Source organism: Panthera tigris, chromosome F3 (assembly GCF_018350195.1).
Source record: "Panthera tigris isolate Pti1 chromosome F3, P.tigris_Pti1_mat1.1, whole genome shotgun sequence".
NCBI lineage: Eukaryota > Metazoa > Chordata > Mammalia > Carnivora > Felidae > Panthera > Panthera tigris.
Window position 1 is genome coordinate 47,311,362 of NC_056678.1, and position 22,491 is coordinate 47,333,852.

A 22,491-nucleotide genomic window follows, 5' to 3' on the forward strand; every position below is an offset into this window, starting at 1 on the left:
GAAATGTACCTTGTTGATGACTGTTCCCAAGAACAAAGCATAGTATGTACATCAAAGTAAATGATAAATGCCTATCTGCAGGATTAATGACTAGTACAAGCAAGACTGAACAAAAAATAGATGATGTGGAAGGTGACAGAATGGTGGCTTTTATAGAAAAAATATAAATTGAGATTCAACATATTATATATAAATATATGCCTTTTGCACACCACAAAAGCCATCATTAATTTTTGGTAATGTGTAACCACACATAATTGAACTTTCCTTGTAATAGCCTCTCTAGAATATTTATTTATATCGGGAATCAATGCTTTAATTGGGGTTTTATATCAATCAAGTATAGTGCTAGTTGCAAGTGACAGAGAAAAAATATTCCTAAGTATGTATAAAAGGAGGATAATCATTAGTAAATATATGTAGACAAAAAAAAAAAAGAGTAACAGAATTTACCAGAACTAATGACTCAAAAGTCAATAGGATTTTCTTTTCTTTCTTTCTTTTTTTAATCTTCTTTTTATTTTCTCCTTTTTTATGTTGTCATCTTCACTCAGGGTGAAAGAGGATGGCTATTTAAGTTTCAGGGATTATATTCTAATGTCTACACTATTAAAAAAATGATTTCTGTATCCTGAGTCAGTTAAAAAATACATTCAAATCATGAGCTAGTATAACAGATTTAAGGAAAAAATCATAATTATGCCATGGGTTTTTTACTAAGAAATCAGGGCAGAAAGAGAAAATTCTTTCAAGCTTACTTCTTCAAAACCATACTCTCCTAAATTAAATTAGGGTTAGTATAAGATTAAGTTGTTCAGAAATCTTCCTTTCTAATTGCAATATAACTTACTTGAGGAAAGAGCTCATCCACAGTCATCATTATAACTTAAAGATGACATTGCCTCTTCTTTAGAGAAGTAAGCGCTTTCTCCCCGAGGGGAACAGAAAAAGGATATCAGGACAGGATGGAAGGTGAATGTTCTATAAAGACAACCTCTGGAAATTCAAGTGGAACCAAGAAATATAAATAATACAGTAATAAGGCAGAAAAAAATTCATACCAGACTCTGAGATTTAGGAAAAATATTTTTTTTAAATTTTTTTTAACATGTATTTATTTTTGAGACAGAGAGAGACAGAGCATGAACGGGGGAGGGGCAGAGAGAGAGAGGGAGACACAGAATCGGAAGCAGGCTCCAGGCTCCCAGCCATCAGCCCAGAGCCCGACGCGGGGCTCGAACTCACAGACCGCGAGATGGAGACCTGAGTCCAAGTCGGATGTTTAACCGACTGAGCCACCCAGGTGCCCCAGATGACCACGTGGGTAACCAGATGATCCAATGTACACTGAAAAATGCTCACAGCAAACCCAGGCATGGTACCCAAAATTTTAAGTAACTGTGGCATTTGGGGCTTGGGGGAGTCACAGGGTTAGGGTTTTAACCCATAGTTTTAAAATTATAGGACCTATCAACAAACTGAAAGGTATCAGAGTAATGACACCCAACGAACCTTTCTGTATGTATTACATATATATGCATATACATATGCATATATGTCCTCTGTAGTCAACTCTACATTGATTCTGGGTTTGGCCATGGGGCTTGCTTTGTCTAATAGGACAAGAGCAAAAGTAACAAAAGCAGACACACACACACACACACACATATACACCTCTCACTGGGGCTTCTTGTATTATTTCTAATGTGTGAAGTCCAGGTAATAAGCTGTAGACATGCAGCCCAGATGACAATCAACAGTAACCACCTAATGTTCTGTGAGTCCATCCAGCCCCAACTGAATGACCAGTCACATGAGTACCTCCAGTAGAAAACAGTAGTAGAAACATCCAGTTGAATCCAGCCCAAACTGCAGAGCCACAGAATTATGAGAAAAAATATTGTTGGTGTGTTAAGCCTCTGGTTCTGGAGGGGTGTGTGTGTGTGTGTGTGTGTACAATTATAGACTGTATAGAAACAGTACCTTGAAATGGAGCACTGTCATAACAAAAACCTAAAATACTGCTTTGTCTTTGCGACCATCAGCAGCAGGAGAGGCTGGTACTAGAGGAGGAACAGCAGGGAGAGGCCTAATGTCAAGCCTGGAGGAACATCAAACAAACTGCTACTGTGTCTGTAAAAGTGGTGAGGAAACTGCTGTGGAGGACGGGATACTGGGGACCCAAGTGTGTAGAGACAGAACAACCGGGCAACATGAAAGTTCCCGGAAAGACAGTAACTGTACCTAAGGAGCTAGAGGATCTGGCTAAGGACATGTTCTAGCCACATTTGCAAAATAGCTGCTGGCTTCTTTTAGCTGGGTAGGATAAGGTATGAGAACAAAGAGAAGAGATAAAAATGAATCATTCATGTTGCAAGGTCAATTTGGAGGGAAAAAATGGAGGCGTCACGACCAGCTGGTTTGGAAAATAAAGCTTTTCCATCTGAAGTCTCTGGGTCTGGCAAAGATTCTGAAGCAATAAGTGGCCTCAAGGTAAAGATCAAAGCAAAGATATAGTAGCAAAGGCTTTTCTAAAGATCTCAGAGAGATTTAAGCTGTGCCTAATAGATCTTATCAGCTTGACAAAAATGGAATTCAAAAAATCATATGAATATTGTTACATAGTTGCCTGACACCCCTAAGGTAGAGAGAAGTTTGTCATGAAATTAATGTGACTTTTGGGGCAGGGAGTAAGCCTTCCAAAATGTCATAGGAAACTCACAAAGTTATTTAAATAAGGGTACTATTAAAAACCCTGCCAGCTTGGACTGAGAAGCAGGGGCTGAGGAAATTCGAAATTAAATGAGGTCTCTTGGCCCCATTTCTGAAACAGACACCGCAGGAGGGTTGCTTTGCTGCAAACATGAACCATTTCTTTTGAAAAAGGATGGACAGTCTAAAGGGTAGAGCCAAGAACTACAGAGAAAGCCAGGCTAAGAAAGTGCTCCTAGGGAGCAAAACTGGGGCCCAAATCAGAGACCATTCCCTGCTGTTAGGATAAGAAAACCGGAGACATGTGCCTGACTTTCACAATTTCTCTGAACAAGCTCTTCCTCTCTATTGTTTTAAATGGGAGCACACATTCGTTTTCTATTGCTGCATTATAAATTACCACAAACCATCGCCTTAACAGAACGTAAATTTATTATCTCACAATGTCTATGGGTTAGGAGTCTGGGTACCAACAATTTGCCACGTTCCCTGTTCAGAGTCTCACCAGGCTCAATTCCAGGTGTTGAGCAGACCCATCATCTCTTCCGAGACTCAAGTAACTCTTCCAAGATTACTGTTGGCAGAATTCAGTTTCTGGTTGCAGGACGAAGGACCTCAACTACTAGAGAACACCTATCATCCCTGCCACATGGTTTTCTCTACGAACTGGTAGTGTGTTTCCTTCTAAATCAAAAGAAGCATGTGTCTGATGCTTCACCTTCTTTTAAAAGACTCACCTGTTCAGATCAGGACCACTCAGGGTAATCACCCCTTTGATTAACTGAAAGTGAAGTGATCAGTAATCTAATCCTATGAAAGACCATCATATTCTCTGGTCCCATCCCCACAGAAAGAGAAACAACTATTCAGGGCATGTACACTAGGAGGAGGAATCTGGGGGGCATCTTAGAATTCTGCCTACCACAGAGTGTAACCATTTGGAAACAGTATGCAGGCTGGATAACTTGTCTTTTTGTTTCAGAGAACTTTGAAAGAAGAGGATGTACATTGTGTACATACAGACTTGATATGCTCACAAAATAATGGATTATGATCCTGAATCCATGATTAGATAAGACTTGGGGGACCTTATAAGTGAGTATACATTAAATGTGAAGGGTTAGGAGTCATTTGGGTCCAGTGACACAATGTAATGGACTGTTAAAATAATACCCATACCCATGCATCACTGTTCTCTATGTCCATGTACTTATGAGGTTTCCTTTCCATTTACATTGAATTAGTCTTGCTTTCCCCAACATATCAGCAAATATCACGCAGACACTTTAATTTTTTCTTTTTAACATTTATTCATTTCTGAGACAGAGAGAGACAGAGCATGAACGGGGGAGGGTCAGAGAGAGAGGGAGACACAGAATCTGAAACAGGCTCCAGGCTCTGAGCAGTCAGCACAGAGCCCGACACGGGGCTCGAACTCACGAGCCGCGCGATCATGACCTGAGCCGAAGTCGGACGCTCAACCGACTGAGCCACCCAGGCGCCCCTCACGCAGACACTTTAAAAGTGTTCGTGCTTCCTGCTAAAAAATCAAAGAACTATAAACCCATGTTGAACTCTTGATAGTAGGTTCATTTTCCATAGTGATGTGGATTAGTGAGTCTGAATCAAGTACTTCATTTGTATTTGAAGATTAAGCAAATGATAAATGTAGGAAATGGGAGATTTGTTTCTTTCTGTTGGAAAAGGAAATTACAAATATTTTTAAAGAGATGCTAGAAGAGCCTTGTGCTAATTAGATTAGAATTGGAGGATTCTAATGTCTGTCTATGGTTTTTAATACCCACATACAGGTAGGTAAGCGGGTGGGTTGATAGATAAGATAGATATCAACACATGTTTGCTGAGGATACTTAGAAGCAATGACAGCCTGGGAGCAATGAAAATATCAATACCCAGATGTTTTCTAAATAGCATACCCTAGTTATAGGAAGCAAAGCTTCTTAGAGAAATTGAAGATCCCAGAGGTGGAGCAGAGAAAGTATAAGATTATCATGGAATATCTTAGTATGAAAGGAATAAAAAAACTACCAAAGATTGATGCAGATAGATCTAAAGATTACAGAAGACTGCTTGAATTTCTCATTGTAAAAAAATGGCAAATAGCTATCCTACTTATATCCTATGCTAAAAAACATGAACTCCCGTGATAGAAAAATACCACATGTAAAATACTAACTGGGCAAAGAAAAATAAAGTCTCAACAATATGATTGATCCTCAACATTTCAAAAGGCAAACTCTGATAATGTGGGCTATTACACGTTTGTTTTCAGCACCTTTTCCAAAATGTATTTTTGGTCGTAAGAATAATACATTAAAGAAAGTTTATCTCTTTCAAATAAAATGTGAATGTGAATATATTACCTGTTTTTCTCAGAAATTATTTCAATATTTGATCTCCATGATAATAACAGTGCTGTTCAAAGCATCTCGCAAACAATAATTAAACCTCAACACTTACCCTATTTATTAATATTATTATTTCCTCAACTATAAAGATGAGGAAAGTGAGACACAGTAACTTTCTCAAAACCATGCAGTTAGTTAATGGTACAGCTGGGATATAAGCCAAGGCAATCTCACTCCTGATGTTAGATTCTTACCCATTACACTGTTCAGCCTTTAATTGTGATAATAATGGAATAATATCTTCCCCAAATACCCATTGCCAGCTACCTTTCCCCTAGATAAGGAAATACTTACACCTTTTAAAAATGAAGTGTACCAGAATCCTCATTTATTTATCATGACCCGATTTGCTTCTCTGGCTATTATGCATTTGGGGAATCCATTAAAGCTACTCTCTCATCTCAGTAAGTAAGTAACTAAGTCAGTAAATAAATAAATACCTCCTAATAAGAAAAGGTTAACTTCTGTTGTTCATCCATTACATAAACTATTATTAACTGAACTTTTTCATGTCCCAAATCTGATTCTGTCAAGGGATGTTTTCATTAAATGAAATCATCACCTTGGTAACAATATTTATAAACCCCACACTTCAAAACAAGCTAAATCATATTTTTTAATTGTGTGTTTAATTCCATCAAATGTTGAAACTTCTAAAGACATTTAGAATGCAGAATACAGTTTAAATTTCTCTCAAACAAAAACAGCTTTAAAATAATCCACCTAAACTAAATATTCTGAATACATACTGCTTGATGTTGATGTTCGCATCACAGAAACAGCCACAAGGTATATAGTCATGTATATAATACATGTATATCAACACATATATAAACAGTATATACACAGAGGTAGTATATAACTGTCAGTGTGAGTTAAAATAACAACAAGTGAACATCAGCCAGCATTGTATATTTAATTTGGAAGCTTTTTAGATATGCACTTAAAGTGATTGAAAGGATTCACAAGATTCTTACATGCTCTCAAATACATTTTTCTAGCAAATAATTATCCTCTGAAAATGTTATCATAGGGTTCAAGCTCATGTATTATTTAAAAAGCAATCTTGTAACTCATTCAACTGTTCATAGGTAAAAATCTATTAGATAACAGTAGCAGAGGCACAGAGTTCTTCCCCCCACCCCCAGGAAAACCAAAGATAACCAACATGGTCTTTAGAAGACCATGCTTACTCTAATAATAATAAAAACCCTGTTTATGAAAAATAAATAAATGACAGTTATCACTATCCCTAATGTTATAATAATATTTAAATTTATTTTTGATAGATCAAAACAAAATGTTTATCACTAAATACATTTTGTTATTGAATTATAAAAGAATAATCTAAAAACTCCAAATAGCACCCACACATATCTCATTAATAAATCATATTCCTTTTCAATTTAAGTTTACTTCTGCTAAGGATAGTTTTCCATTTTCATTGTCTGAAATTTTTGAAACTATAGGGACATAACAAAATTAAAATAAAAAATAAGACTACCTATAGATTAAAAGTGAACAGCACTCATTTTTTTAATCATAGTTGATACTTAATGTTACGTTAGTTTCAGGTGTACAGCATGATGATTCCACAAGTCTATAGGTTATGCTATGCTCAGATGGTAACTACCACCTGTCTCCATACACTATTGCAATACCGTTGACTATATTCCTGATGAACAGTAATCATTGTAATAATTGTGTGTGTGTGTGTGTGTGTGTGTGTGTATATATATATATTCAGAGCGTTTATGTGTGCATGCACGTCTTCAGACCAAGATCTATAGAATTTATTCTCTTGATTTTGAGATTTAAGAATATATTACCTGGTGGGGTGCCTGGGTGGCTCAGTGGGTTAAGGGTCTGACTTGAGCTCAGGTCATGATCTCACAGTTCATGAGTTTGAGCCCCGTGTCTGGCTCTGTGCTGACAGCTTGGAGCCTGCTTCTGATTCTGTGTCTCCCTCTCTCTCTGCCCCTCCCCTGCTAATGCTCTGTCTCTCTGTCTCTCTCAAAAATAAACAAACATTAAAAAAAAAAGAATATATCACATAGTGAGAATGAGTCTCTTTTGAGAGATACTCAACTAGAAAATCTACATAAAATACAAAAGAAAATATAACAAAAACAGTGTTTGAAGACACAGGTAAATTGATGAGGCAATTCGACTTTAGCAGAAAAAAAAAATCACAGACATGAGAAATCTCTCAAAAAGGAGGCCATCATACTGCATCAATATTGTCTTACAGGATATTTGCTGATTCCAGGCAAATCGGAAGTTGTAGGTGTGGGCTGGGCACAGCACTGACAGTTTTACATTAGTTGAGCAGAAAAAAAAAAAAAATTAGAGACTTAAAGGCTGAGGACTCTAGTGAAACAAAAATGGAGAACTGAGGTCAAAAATGTACCAGATGTTCTACCAAAATTATTATGGAATTTTCAAGCAGTATAGAGTGGAGACTAAAATGCAAGGCAGAGATTTTCTGTAAATTATCATAGTTTTCTGAAGCCCTGAGGTGTTGAGAAGACAAGTTTTATTCTTATCTTGCCAGGCTGGTGGGTCCCTGATAAATACAACAACTTATGAAACTGCTGGGCGGGTGAGACCACAATGTAAAATGCAAGCAGGAGTAAATAGTAAGTGTCTAAAACTGGAAATTGGGTTAAACTCAGCTCAATCCCTGCATTACCCATTTTGCAAAGAAAAGAGTGATCTCTCTCTAGAGGCATTTACATCATCTAGAATTTTTATAATTTTTTTTGTCACAAAGTCTGGCTTTTAATAAAAATTTTGCCAAGCAAACTAAGCACGACACAAATGAGGGTAACAAAAAATGTCAACAGAAGTTTACCTACAGATGATCCATATATTAAAATTATCAAAGACTTTTAAGGTTCTATGCTTAATAAGTTCCAGTTAACAAAAAATAAGATTGACAAAATAGATAAAAATTTAGAGCACTTCTCCAAAGAATTGGGATTCATAAAAAAGTCAAAGATAATTTCTGGAAGTGAAAAATACAATAACAAAAGTTAAGAATGCAGTAGATGGGTTTTAAATTTTCATCCTAAAGTGCTGACTGTCAATCAAAAGGGTAATATTCCACTAAAATATTTTTCAAAGTCAAAGTAAAATAATATTTTTGAGCACACAAAAACCATGTGAGCATTTGCATTAAAGAACTATTATAATAGCTTGTAATATAAAATATAAAAATAAATAAAAGCAAGATGTGTAATAATCCTACATTGAACACTATAAAACTTAACTGAGAGAAATTAAAGATGACATAATAAATGAAGGGATACCCCGTGATATAAATTAGAGAGTCAGCATTATAAAGATGTCAATTCACCTCAAATTCTATGTATAGATTCATCAAAATCACAATAGAAAGTACAGTATTTTTAAGTTGAAATGCTATTTTTTTAATGTGTATGCCAACATGAATAACCTACGACAGCTAGAACAAACCGGAAGAAGAACCAAACTGGAAAACTTACACTACCGGGTATCATAAAATTATAAAGTTACACTGGTTAGAATACAGTGATACCGCCAGATAAATAGAACACAGGAAAAAAATAGATAATCTGGAGACAGACTTTTTTTAAAAGATTTTTTTTAAGTTTATTTATTTATTTTGAGAGAGAGAGAAAGAGAGAGAGAGAGAGACTGAGGAGAGGAGGGGCAGAGAGTGAGGGAGAGAGAATCCCAAGCAGGCTCCACACTCTCAGGGTGGAGCCTTACATGGGGTGTGAATTCTCTGTGAGATCATGACCTAAACCAAAATCAAGATTCAGACACTTAACTGGCTGAACCACTCAGATGCCCATGGAGACAGATTTTTATCTGAATTATAAAAAGGAGCCACTTAATTGCTACAGGGAAAAAAATAGTCTTTTTAATAAATGATGCAAGGTCAATTGGAGATTGATTTTATATATATATATATATATATATATATACACACACACACCAACTGATTATATATCACGTAATATTAACTTTAGATGGATTGTAAATCTAAATGTGAAAGTTAAGACAATGAAGTTTATAAAAGAACACAGAGGAGGATATATTTATGACCTTAGGAGTAAATAAAGATTTTAAATTAGGAAACAAAAATTACTCAATATAAAGGGTAAAAAAGGAATTGATAAACTGGGCTATAATAGAATAGTTAAATAGTAACATATAATATATATTCCTTACATATTAATAACAAAAAGACAAACACAATGGAAAAATAGGTGAATGATTTGAATACTCATTTCAAAAAAGAGGATATTTGAATAACAGATAAACATATGGCAAATTGTTCAACTTATTGGTAATCAAGGAAATAGAAATGAAACCACAGCAAAATATTGCTCAAACCAACCAAAATTGCTCAAAAAGCAAAATATGGAGCAAGTATAACCCTTATTTACTGATGGTAAAATTTTAACCTGATACACATCTTTGGAAAATTATTTGGCTATAACTACTGAAACTAAGTAGACAACACATTCCTACACATATACATAACAGAAATACAAAAACTTGTCCAATGAAACACTGAATTTTTATTATCATAAAGACTGAAATATAATAAAAATCTGGATGGTTACTAACAGAAAAATGAATGCTTATAACATGATACACAAGAGTACCACAGACCGAGCAATGAGAATGAATGAACCATTGCCATGTAACAGGAATGGATCTCACAAACATAATACTGAGGGGGTAAAAAGTTAAGAAATGTAAACGTGTCCTGCATTATTTAATTTATTTTAAAAATGCAACACTATGGTGGGTGAGGTAGGGATGTCAGTGTTACTTTGGGGTGAAAGAGTGATGGGGATGCAAGACCAGTTTCTTGGATTCTGCCAATCAATGCATTTTAGATCACATACACCTCCATCTACATTTTAAAATCACATTTTTAATATACAAAACGTTTTTTAAATGAGGCAAATAGAAACATCATGAATCTATAGACAGATAAACAGAATTTGGTTACAATTGAGTCTTGGTTGTATGAGCATGTTCACTATGTGGAAAATCATACAACTTACGCATTATGACTTACACATTTTTCTATAAGTAAGTTTTACTAGAATGGATTTCTAAAATAATGCCTTATGCTTACCTTGAAAGGAAGAAGTATTAAATAAAAGGTGCTAGAGTTATTTTCTTGACAGGAAAAAAATATATTTTCCTCTTCACATCACAATTTTCTTCAGGATGTACTCCAGATACATTAAAGGAATAAATATAAAATAAAATTATTTAATTAATTTATTTTTTTTGAGAGAGAAAAAGAGCGAGCATGAGCGGGGCAAGAGACAGAGAAAAAGAGAGACAGAGAATCCCAAGTAGGCTCCATGCTGTCAGGACAGTCCAGCATAGGGCTCGATCTCACAAACCATGAGTTCATGACTTGACCTGAAATCAAGAGTTGGACACTTCACCAAGTGAGCCCATAAAATATATTTTTTTTAATGTATGACAGTATTTATAGACCCTTAATATAATATTTCTGTGTGTAAATTTTAAAATGAAATTATCTATGGAAAATAGCAAATATACATAAAATTATAAATACTAAAAAGATGTATAATCTGAGGAAAGCAATAGAAGTACAATAAAATATTTGGATTTCAATATATTGATATTCACAGAAAAAATCAATAAAAACCTCTATGAAGTAAAATACTTTTTATCATTCATATTACTCACTGAAAGAATATTTCATGAGGTCACCCGGGTGGCTCAGTCAGTTGAGTGTCTGACTTCGGCTCAGACAGTGCAGAGCCTGCTTTGGATTCTCTGTCTCCCTCACTCTCTGTCCTTCCCCCCTCATGCTCTCTCTCTCTCTCAAAAATAAACATTAAAAAAGAGTATTTTGTGGATAACGTTACAAAGTAATTATTTAACCATCAAATATTTTTTTAGCACCTAGGTATGGTGGACGCCATGGCATGGATTAGATATAAAGTGATGAGCAATTTATCAAAGAATTTACATTCTAATAAAGACATTAATAATATAAACAGGGAAATAAACACATAACTAACATTGTAAAAATGATTGGAAGGAAAAGGAGGCAACATTTAACAGAGACTTCTAGGGTTTACACTGGGCTTCCTGTGGTCTTCTCCTCTCACGCTTGCCTCTGACTCTACTTCCCTTTTAGACCAACTTTTCAATGTGGAGTGTCTCAGGTTTTAGTCCTAGAAATTCTTCTCTTACTATTACACTCAAACTATGATTTGTCTGGAATCAATGATAATTCTACCACTGGACTAATCCTATGACTTCTAATGGCATATATACCTTGATGACGCCACAATTTTTTCTCTGGTTCAAATATTTCCCCAAACTATATACAGTAAAACCTTGGTTTGTGAGCATAATTTGTTCCAGAAATGCTTGTAATCCAAAGCACTTGTATATCAAAGCAAATTTCCCCATAAGAAATAATGGAAACTCAGATGATTTGTTCCACAACCCAAAAATATTCATATAAAAATGATTACAATACTGTAATATAACACAAAATAATAAAGGAAATACAAAATATAGGGGCACCTGGGTGGCAGTGGCAGTTAAACTTCTGACTCTGGCTCAGGTCATGATCTCGCGGTCTGTGAGTTTAAGCCCCACATCATCATCTGTGCTGACAGCTCAGAGCCTGGAGCTTGCTTTGGATTCGTGTCTCTCTCTCTCTCTGCTCCTTCCCCACTCATGCTCTCTCAAAAATAAACATTAAAAAATTTTTAATAAAGAATAAAATAAAAACAAAATACAAAATATAAAGAAAATTAAACAAATTCACCTGCACTAACCTTTGAAAACCTTCGTGGCTAGTGTGAGGGAGACAAGAGAGAGGAGGGTAATTGTATAGGACGACTTTCACTATCATGAATGGAATCACTGCTATCTATTGGTCCAATGGAATCTTTTTCTTTTTGTGCAACTTTAACAAGGAATCTACCCAATGACCTAGAATGAAGCAAAGCATTCCTAAGCTTACTCTTGCATGGAAAAGTAAAGGACTATCCATAGGTGCTTTGAAGTGATAAAAAATACACTAGAGCCATTTGTGGACACATTCCAACATTCTGAAAAATCATTAGTTTCTGCCAAACACCACAGTCTGAGACTGAGCATTCAAGCATGGGAGATGATCACCCACAATCCTGCAGTGAGTGAGACAGAGAAGAACCATTGGCTCAGTTGTGATCATGTGATGTTTGCTATCACATACTATTTGTATTGCAAGACATTGCTCATTTATCAAGTTGAAATTTATTAGAAATGTTTGCTTATCTTGTGGAATACTCATAGAACAAGTTACTCGCAATCCAAGGCTTTACTGTATATCCTTCCACTAAGTACACATGTCCAAAATGGAAATCTTGATATCCCATACCCAACATGATCCATCCCCAAATTCTTACTTCATTATATGTCAATCCTATTCATGCAATTTCTTAAGCCAAAAACCCTATAAGCATCCTGACTGCTCTTTCTCATACTCCAGATAAAAACAGAAGAATATCCTGTGGTGTCTGGGTGGCTCACTTGGCTAAGCATCCAATCAAGCCCCACATCAGGTTCTGCACTGACAGCATGGGGCTTGCTTGGGATTCTCTCTCTCTCCTCTCTCTCTGCCCCTCCTCCCCCCCGCCACTGTCTCTCAAAATAAATAAATGTTAAAAAAAAAAAAAGTAAAACAGAAGAATATCCTGTCCTCTGCCTTCAGAATATATCCCATGTCTGATCATTTATCAACAACTGTACTGTCATGTTAATCCAAGCCACCACCATCACATATCCAACTATGCAATAGCCCCCATATTGGTATCCCTTATTTATATTCTATAGTATATTCCCCTTATAATCATTTCTCCATACATCAGTCTGAATAATCATTTCAAAACACAGATCTGATGGTGTCTCTTCACTGCTTACAATCCTCCAAAGTTCATACTTCACATAAAATTGGTAATCTTTACTATTTTCCAAAATGCCCTACATGATCTGGCCACAACACTCTTTTCAGGAATCATTTTCTACTGTTCTCTCCCAGATGACCATGTTCCAGCCACACAGGTACCTTGCTCTTGGTACTGAGCATATGTTATCTTTTAACAACAACAATTAATTCCTTCTAGAGAAGGTTTGTATATTTGTATTTGCCTCATTTAGAATAGGTTCTATGTGTAAGCATTCACTAAACATTTCGTATTGGTGATGTTGCATGGCACACATTCTTTTGAGTCAGTTCCTGTTTATCCAATATCAGTTTACAAAATTTCTATTTTCCTTCTATATTCAGACAGTATCTTCCCAAAGAGAATAATTAACTCAGACTTCTTTCTGAAAGTTGACAATTTTCTTGAAAGTCTCATATATTCTTTTTCTAAACTATATCAGATTCTAGAATTCTATTATTAGGAAATGCTTTAGTTAAAAAAAAAAAGGAGGGGGGAATTGCTTTAGGAGAATAGTCACCCAAATTAATAATATGGAGTTAGTTTGTGTACATTCAGAAAGGAAAAAAAACAATCACACTTAAGTCCATATTACACACCATGTTTCAGAAAGGCAATGCAGTTAAGAATTCAACAGCCCTCATGACATTAAAAGGAAATGTTCATACAATTACTGACTTTATGGTTCTTAGTTTTTTCCTGAGGGAAAGTCAATAAAGGAATAAAGGAAATATACTTTTAACTATATTGGCTTTATATGAACATTTTGTTTATTTTAATTGCTAATATTGTTTAAACATACATTTCTTTTAACTTAAAGCACCATTATCAGCATCCTATTGTTGATGAAATAATGGATTGGTTCCATTTAATTCTCTCAAATTGGCTAATAAATGAATAATAAATTAAGTTACTGCTCCTTTATAGTTTCCCGCCTTCTCTCACATATTTTCTTCTGTGGTTTGTATCTACTTTCTTCCACTGATAATATGTTTCAATAAAAAGATTCATAGTCATCATTCTCCCTGATCCTGAGATAGATTCTTCCTTGTTAATATATTAAGATTAACATATTAACGTTGGTCTCCTTCTCAATTGTTCACAAATGTGGAACTAACTACTAGATGCCCAATCTTTCTCTCCCTGATCAACAAGATACCATCTGGATAAAAGAATTTTGTATTTGCAAAAGCATAGGGATTAGAGATAGTGGCTTGTAATCCCTTTTACCTGCCCAATATGGTTCAGCCAGTTTCTGCAGAATACCTCCATCCCTTTTCTTATTCCTGTGTACCTTGTGGGCTACATGTTTTATCCCTCAAAGAGCACTATAGAAACGAGGAAGCTACAAGAGAAGGAAAGGGTGAAGCTATACCTGCAGGCCACAAAGGAAGAAGAAGAGGAGATTAGAGTCAGAAAAGGAAGGGTATCTGCTTTGTTCTTCCTAGTCCAATATTTGGTAACAGACCTGTGCTCTAGTTCTGTCTTACTCTTTCTCTTCACTTTACAGCAAAATTACTAGAATGTGTTTCTTTGTGTCAGACAAGTTGACTGTTCCCCTCAGTTAACACTGAAGTTTCTCCTTCTTCCTCCAGTTACTGGCCACATCTGAATAACCTCCCCTCCGACCTCCCTAAATCTGATATCAACAAATTCTGGCAAGGAACCAAGTTTATTTGCTATAACTCTATTTGATCTTAGACTCTTATTACCAGGCCCCTCCCTCAGGGGTCTAAACTCAAACTCTATCTCCTGTAATTCCCACTAGTATATAGGTAAAGCTCCCACTCCCACATTGTCCCCACTTTGGGTTGTGTTTTTTTACTTATAGGCAGGCAAACATAAGATTGGCACTCTCTATCACAAAGCTACTTGGACAACAATGGAGCTGAATATTAAGCTGAATAATGATATTAATTGTCAAACCCACCAAGTCCACTATGAAAATGTAAGCATCCTGATCTGGGAGGACTAGGAGACTGAGACATGAGTTTGAGAAAGCCAAGTATATGCACTAAAAAAAACCCTTGAAATCCTAGGCTTCCTTCATTCACAGGACCTTCAGAAGTAGCCTACTTCTTTATCTTTCAAGACAACATGCTTCACTCAGGTTTGACTCTGCCTCACCTCCTAGCCATAAGATCAACAATTAGGATGGTCACTACACAACCTGACAAAGAAAGGGCAATGTCAGCTAAAGGAGGAATGATACTATCTCTTCAGTGATCTGGAGGACTTAGTCCACATATACTGATGGGGGAGGAGTGGATCTGGTAAGAATTTGAACAAAAGGTCAGAACACGGAGTTGGCAAATGTTATCAATATGGTAGCAACCTCCTGGGGTTAGAGATTAACAACATCAACCTACCAATTGACTATAATTTTAGGAAAGTGCCTTACAGACACTTTCGGTGAGTAGGGTACTGGCATTATTAGGAAAAAAGTGGTAGATGTTCTTGGTATGTCAGAGCTGATGGTAGGATACATTATCATAAATTTGACCATTTGAGCAGCACAGGGCATGACATAAAGGAGACAATAATGATGTTTAACTATCAGAGGCAAATTGTTTGCAATTATTATAAAGAATATCAATATCTGAGTAGCAAACAGGTGAACGAATCCTTAGAAATCCTTGGGGATGGTCAAGAGACCATGAATTCCCTTGAGATAAAACATATAAGTAACCAAAAAAGGTACTGTTTAATCTACACAAAAGAAAAGAGCCTGGGCAATTCATAGCTACCTTGGTTTAAAGTCACAAACTATGCCAATTCAGATCTGAACCAGTTTTCACAACTTAAACTGACTGACTAAAGAAGTAACCAGGAGTCCAGGAGAAGGAACAGACAAAATTATGGCAATTATACACTGCAATGCATCCCTCAGTTCTCCCCCCAAGGACTTACGGCTATTTACTAGAATGACTTTACTCACAAAATGGGACCCCCAAACTTTTCAAAGAATTTTGGCTTTGACAATATAAAGACTCTGGTCCCTACAAAATAAAGCTTCCATGAAGTAGTATAACAACTGTGCAAAAAAACATAAAAAGCCATAACTGCTGCCCCAATCACTTTTTTCTCTTTGTTCAAGGAATCACCAATCTGATTCTCAGAAATTAATGCTTTGGTTACAAAATGAGGGAAGGGAGGCAAGAACTGTGAAATGTCTGAGATTTTTACCTTGCTTATAAAACAAGGAGTTATCCTGACACAGTTTCATAGATGTTAGCAAGAAACATTAGACTTCTGAGTCAGAGACAAAGAACTCTGTTACTCAAGGCACAATAGATACCTTAACCTTCCTGTTACCATCAGTTCCTTCCACCTACCATCCCCCCAGGCAATATGAAAAGGCCCATCTGATGTCCTGAATGTAGAGGTTTTGGATTATATCTGAGGGACCTCAAGCTTAGAAAGCTCCAATCTCTTAAACTGGGGTGTTTGCAAGCCGGCCTAACTATTGCCATGGAAAGACAAATTATACAGTAAAGAAATCCTTATGCCCTATCCCCTGGAGTTAGATACTATCTCTGTCTTCCAATGATGTTTGCTGTATAAACATCCTTGAAAAGATCAAACAACACAACTTAATAGAAGTCATTCAAGTATGAAACAGATCTAGGGAGAATTATCTCCTAATAATAACCAACCCTCATTTCTATATCAAATCACTAGAATTTCCCCATACATGTATACTGTCTGCCACTCTGATTCTGATTTGACTGACAGGGCCAAAACCAAATCAGTTTGAAATGTTTTATGTGGCATTTAACTAAAGCTACTACCAATACGACCTTAACAGCAAAATGATAACAACTTGTACTATTGATTCAACCTTGTAGCCCACACTCTCAGCTGAATAAACCCTATAAACCATCAGCATTTAGCTTAGAAAGCCAGGTGGCATTCTCCCTAAGTGTCTGTATTGACCTTTCTACTTGGTCCGAAACATCAATTCAGAAACAGCAGGCTGTATTAAAGATCTCCCAGACTCCACCTTGGACAAAAAGTAAGACAATTCAACCAATTGAGCCTGACCTGTCTGGATGTCTTCCATGATTTTAAATACTTGAAGGATTCTTATGACTAACCCTAAGGTGCAAATCACTATTTTTTCAGGAGGATGAAATTTAATGCCTAGTTCCCCATACAAGAAATACAATCTCAATGATACACAAAATGATACACAAGGTACTTCTGGAAAGAAAGGGGCACTTACCACGTTGTGGACCCCCCAAGTGGGACTACTTTCATTCTCAGTCATTTCATGGAGTGGAAATGTCACCTTGCTATTCGCATGAACAAACAGGACAGACTAGAATGACTTTCTTCGAGAAGTTTCTCCAAAAACAGATGAGACTCAATAATTCCAAGTGAACTAGGAAGAAACCATATGGTCTACCAGTTGGCTGGGGTGCACTTTGGACATACTATCAACCTGTGCCCTGCAGGTCAAACTTGAGGAACCCCAAAGAAAACTTTTGGGTTTTGTTGCAGTTATTGCAATGTTACCATTCCCATAGGAGAGTAAACCATTTTTATTTCTAAAATAATTATAAAAGGTTAATCCTTAGAAACTTAGTTTTTAAATATAACTGAAGTGATAAACATACTTTTTATGTCTCTATCACATGTAGCAAAATGGCAGTAGACTACCAAAAATTCACATATGAATTAGTCTGTTTATAAAGTAATATTTTACAATTAACATAAATACTTATTTTTCTACATATATTAGGGAGTAATTAAAATGACAACTTGGGCAATATTAGAGCTCTGACTTAATTGAGGGATGTTTGGCTGATTACAAACAGTGTATTCATTTTATAAAAATGAAATTCTAATTAGTGTTGGCTTCCTGTCAAAATCAGTAATTAACAAAGTTGTCAAAGTCAATCCTATTATTCATCTTGATAATGAAATTATTTAAACATCAAACATGAATGTTCTATTAGCTTGAGGAGTATAATTGTTGTTAACATTGCTCATAGGGCTTAATAAACATATCACATCAGCTACACTATCTACCTAAATACCTGTACACAGATGCTTATGATTAAGAACTTGTGAAGCTTTGTAAGATTAAGTATGTGACTGAGATTGTGTTACAAATAATATTTTTCTTGAGTTGGTACATGTGACATGAGAAAATATGGCTCTATTTTTCTGAAAGTGAACCACAATGTGTTTTTATGATCTGCAAAACTAACCTGCATTTATTTAAACTGTTCAATTTTATGACTTTGGCATATCCATGAAACCATTATCCATTACTAAACATACCCATCAATGCTGAAAGGTTCCTCCTGCATATTTAATTCCTCCTTCCAGCCCTTCCCCATCTAAACCCTGTTTCCAGGCAACCACTAATCTGTTTTCATTTCTTATCATATATTTGATTTAATTTATTTTTTTTAATTTTTTTTTAACGTTTATTTATTTTTGAGACAGAGAGAGACAGAGCATGAACAGGGGAGGGTCAGAGAGAGGGAGACACAGAATCTGAAACAGGCTCCAGGCTCTGAGCCATCAGCCCAGAGCCCGACGCGGGGCTCGAACTCACGGACCACGAGATCCTGACCTGAGCTGAAGTCGGACGCTTAACCGACTGAGCCACCCAGGCGCCCCTATTTGATTTAATTTAATATGAATTCAAACACAGAGTATGATTTTTGTCAGGATTCTTTCACAATAATTATTTTGAGATTCACCCATAATGTGTTTGTACTAGTAAATAATTATTTTTTGTTGCTAAGTAGTATTCCAATGTATAGCTATATCATAGTTTGTTGATGCGTTCAACTTTTTTTGGACATTTGGGTTATTTTAAGGTTTTACTATTACAAAGATACTAGAATGGTAATGCACAAGTCTGTGTATTGGGACATATGTTTTTATTTGGTTTGGATAAATACCTAGAAATACACAGATGATGGTAGATCTATCTATATTTTACATTAATTTTTTTCAAACTTCTAAACTTTTTTCCTAAATGAGAAAACTTGTACCATTTTACATTCCTACCCACAGGATATAAAAGTTTCAGTTCCTGCATATCATTGCAAATGGTTGGTATGATCAGGTTTTTATTTTTTGTCCATTTAAAAAAATAATTTTTAATGTTTATTTATTTTTGACAGAGAGAGACAGACAGAGTGCGAGCAGGGAAGGGGCAGAGAGAGAGGAAGACACAGAATCCGAAGCAGGCTCCAAGCTCTGAGCTGTCAGCATAGAGCCTGACATGGGGCTTGAACCCACAAACTGTGAGATCATGACCTGAGCCGAAGTCAGTTTGTTCAACTGACTGAGCCACCCAGGCACCTCAATTTTTCTATTTTTACTACTCAAATGTGTAGGTAGTGGTATTATATTGTAGTTTTAATTTACATTCCCCTAATGACTAATGATTTTGAACACTTTTCATGGACTTGTTTGCCATCTGTGATTTTCTTTGGTGAGTTATCTGCTAGAAATATTTTGTTCATTTTTTTATTGATACACCATTTTTTATTATTGAGCTTTGAGAATTATAATTTTGTATAGAAGTTTTTTTTCAGATATGTGATTTTCAAATATTTTCTCCCAGTCTTTATCTTTTAATTCCCTTAATAGTATCTTTTTAAAGACATTCTTATTTTTTAATAAGTTCAATATATATATATGTATATATTTATATATATAATAAATCATACTTTGGCATACACATAGGATACATAGTTTTTCTCTAATTTTTATTTTTAGAAATCTAAAAATGTGTAGCTTATTTTCATGTTGATGATACATTTTGAGTTATTTTTATTATACTGTTCAATGTATGCATTTAAGACTCTTTTTATGCATACTGATATATAAATGTCCCAACACTTTTGTTTTAAAAGATTATTCTTCCTATATATTCTTTCTCTATGTACATTATCTCTCTCTCTGTATATAAACATATACATATATACACACATATCTCTGAACTGTCTGCTTTCTTTCATTCATCTGTTAATCTTATTATCTATCTTTATGTTAGTTCCATATTGACATGGGATATAGAGGTTTATAACGAGTCTTAAAATCAGACATTGTGTATTCTCAAAATTTTTGTTTGCAAAGTCTTTTTGCCTACATTAGGATATCTGAATTTCCAAATAATATTTGAAATCAACTTACCACACTTTCTTTCTATTGTAAATAGTTTATTTTAAAATTTGAGGGTACTTATTGTTAAGTATATTGTTTTTAAATCTAGAAACCATATTCTCAACTACAAGTTCTAGTACTTTTTTTGTTGTTGTTAAATTCCATTGAAGTTTTTACTTAGCCAAGGGTGTATTCTGTAAATAAAAACTATTTTACTTCTTACTTTATTCTTAGCCAGAATGCTTTTATTTTTATTTTTTTCTTACTGCATTTGCTAGCCCTTCCAATTCAGTATGAAATACAAGCGATGAAGGCAGACATTCTTCCTTTTTCCCTGACCTTTAAAGTATTTAGTCTTAATCAGTACACATGACATTAGCATTAAGTTTTTTCACAGAAGCCCTTTGTCAAACTTCCGTTAAGGAAGTTCCCTTGTATTTCTATTTGTTGAGAGTTATTAGGAATGGCTTTTAGATTTGCCTACTTTCTATGTTGTTGGACTTACTGTCATAAAATTGCTAATTATAGCCCCCTTATTAACATTTTACTCTCTGTACAACCTGTAGTGATGTAACCTTCTCATTTCTCGTATTTGTCATGCGTGTTTTCTTTTTCTCATCAGTCTCGCCAGAGATCTGTCAATATTACTGATCCCCTGAAAGAACCAACTGTTCTCTTCCGCTATTTTAGAGCCAGCAGCATCCCAGGCTCCACCCCCGCTGCTGATGCCACTGGGACTGCACACCAGCACCCTGACGGACAGCGCCGCCTCAGTGCAGGACATGAAAAAGTATAGCCACATAGAGAAAAACAAAATCAACGTGCAAAAATCAGCAGGATGACAGTAAAATGTTTATTGGAGGCTTGAACTGGGATAGAAGCAAGAAAGATCTATCTTTCCCCAATCTGAGGATGTTGTAGGCTGTACAATTAAAACAGACCCAGTGACTGGAAGATCAAGAAGACTTGGATATGTGCTTTTCAAAGATGCTGCTAGCATTGATAAGGTTTTGGCCCTGAAGGAACACAAACTGGACGACAGACCAGTTTGATAGACATCCAAAAGGCCAAAGCTTTAAAAGGAAAAGAACCCCCCATCAGGGTCTTTGTGAGTGGATCGAGCCCAGATACTTCTGAAGAACAATTTAAAGAATATTTTGAAGCCTTTAGAGAGACTGAAAATATTGAATTCCCATGGATACAAAAACACATGAGACAAGACGATTTTGTTTTATCGCGTGTACAGAGTCAGTAAAGACATCATTAGAAAGCAGAGACCATCAAATTGGTTCTGGGAAGTGGATCAAAGTTGCACAACCCAAAGAGGTATATAGGCAGCAACAACAACAACAAAAAGGAGGAAGTGGTGTGGCAGCTGAGCTGCACCTGCAGGAGGAGTGGTACCAGGCATCATGGATGAGGTAAGCACCACAACTGGAACCAAGGATTTAGTAACTATTATGATCAAGGATATGGAAATTACAATAGTGCCTATGGCGGTGATCAAATCTATTGTGGCTATGGCAGCCATGCTTATACTGGATATAACTATGACAACTATGGACATGAATGGACAGGGATATGCAGACCACAGTGGCCAACAGAGCACATATGGCAAGGCCTCTGGACGGCATGGCAATCACCAAGACAATTACCATCCATACTGAAGGAGGACATTGAAGAAAATGGCAGGGGGTTTCTAAAGTTAACCCATCTTGTAAGACAGCATTGAAGATTGGTCATCTGTTGATCTGAGATCAGTTGTACAAGACACAACTGTGTCCAAATATATACAGCCACCAATTAGTTCTCTTTGTTTATACGTTGTCTTTTGCTATCTGTTATAACTGGATATAGATTTGTGTTTATATGAATTTTATTTGTAGGATTTCATGTTGAACCTCAAGTAAATGCTTCCTTATGTGAAATAAATAAAAATAAAAGAACCAACATCTGGTTACTGTAATTTTTCCTATTACTTTTCTGCTTTCTGTTTAATAATTTCCATGTTCATTTTTATTATTGTATTTCTCCTTTCTTTGGGTTTAATTTATTCTTCATTTTCTAGTTTGTTTTTGTTTTTGTTTTTGTTTTTATTTAAATGAATGTTGTGGTTCTTGATTTGAGACCTTTCTTCTTTTCTTATATAGGTGCTTACTGTTATAAATCATCTCCTAAATATTGTTTTAGTGGAATCCCACAAATTTGGATAAATAGCATTTTCA

General features: G+C 35.6%; 1 pseudogene; it reads left to right on the forward strand.

Annotated features, from left to right (window-relative positions):
- Nucleotides 1-2,092: 2,092 nt before the first annotated feature.
- On the forward strand, nt 2,093-21,936 carry LOC102966295 (annotated as a pseudogene).
- The last annotated feature ends 555 nt before the right edge of the window (nt 21,937-22,491 follow it).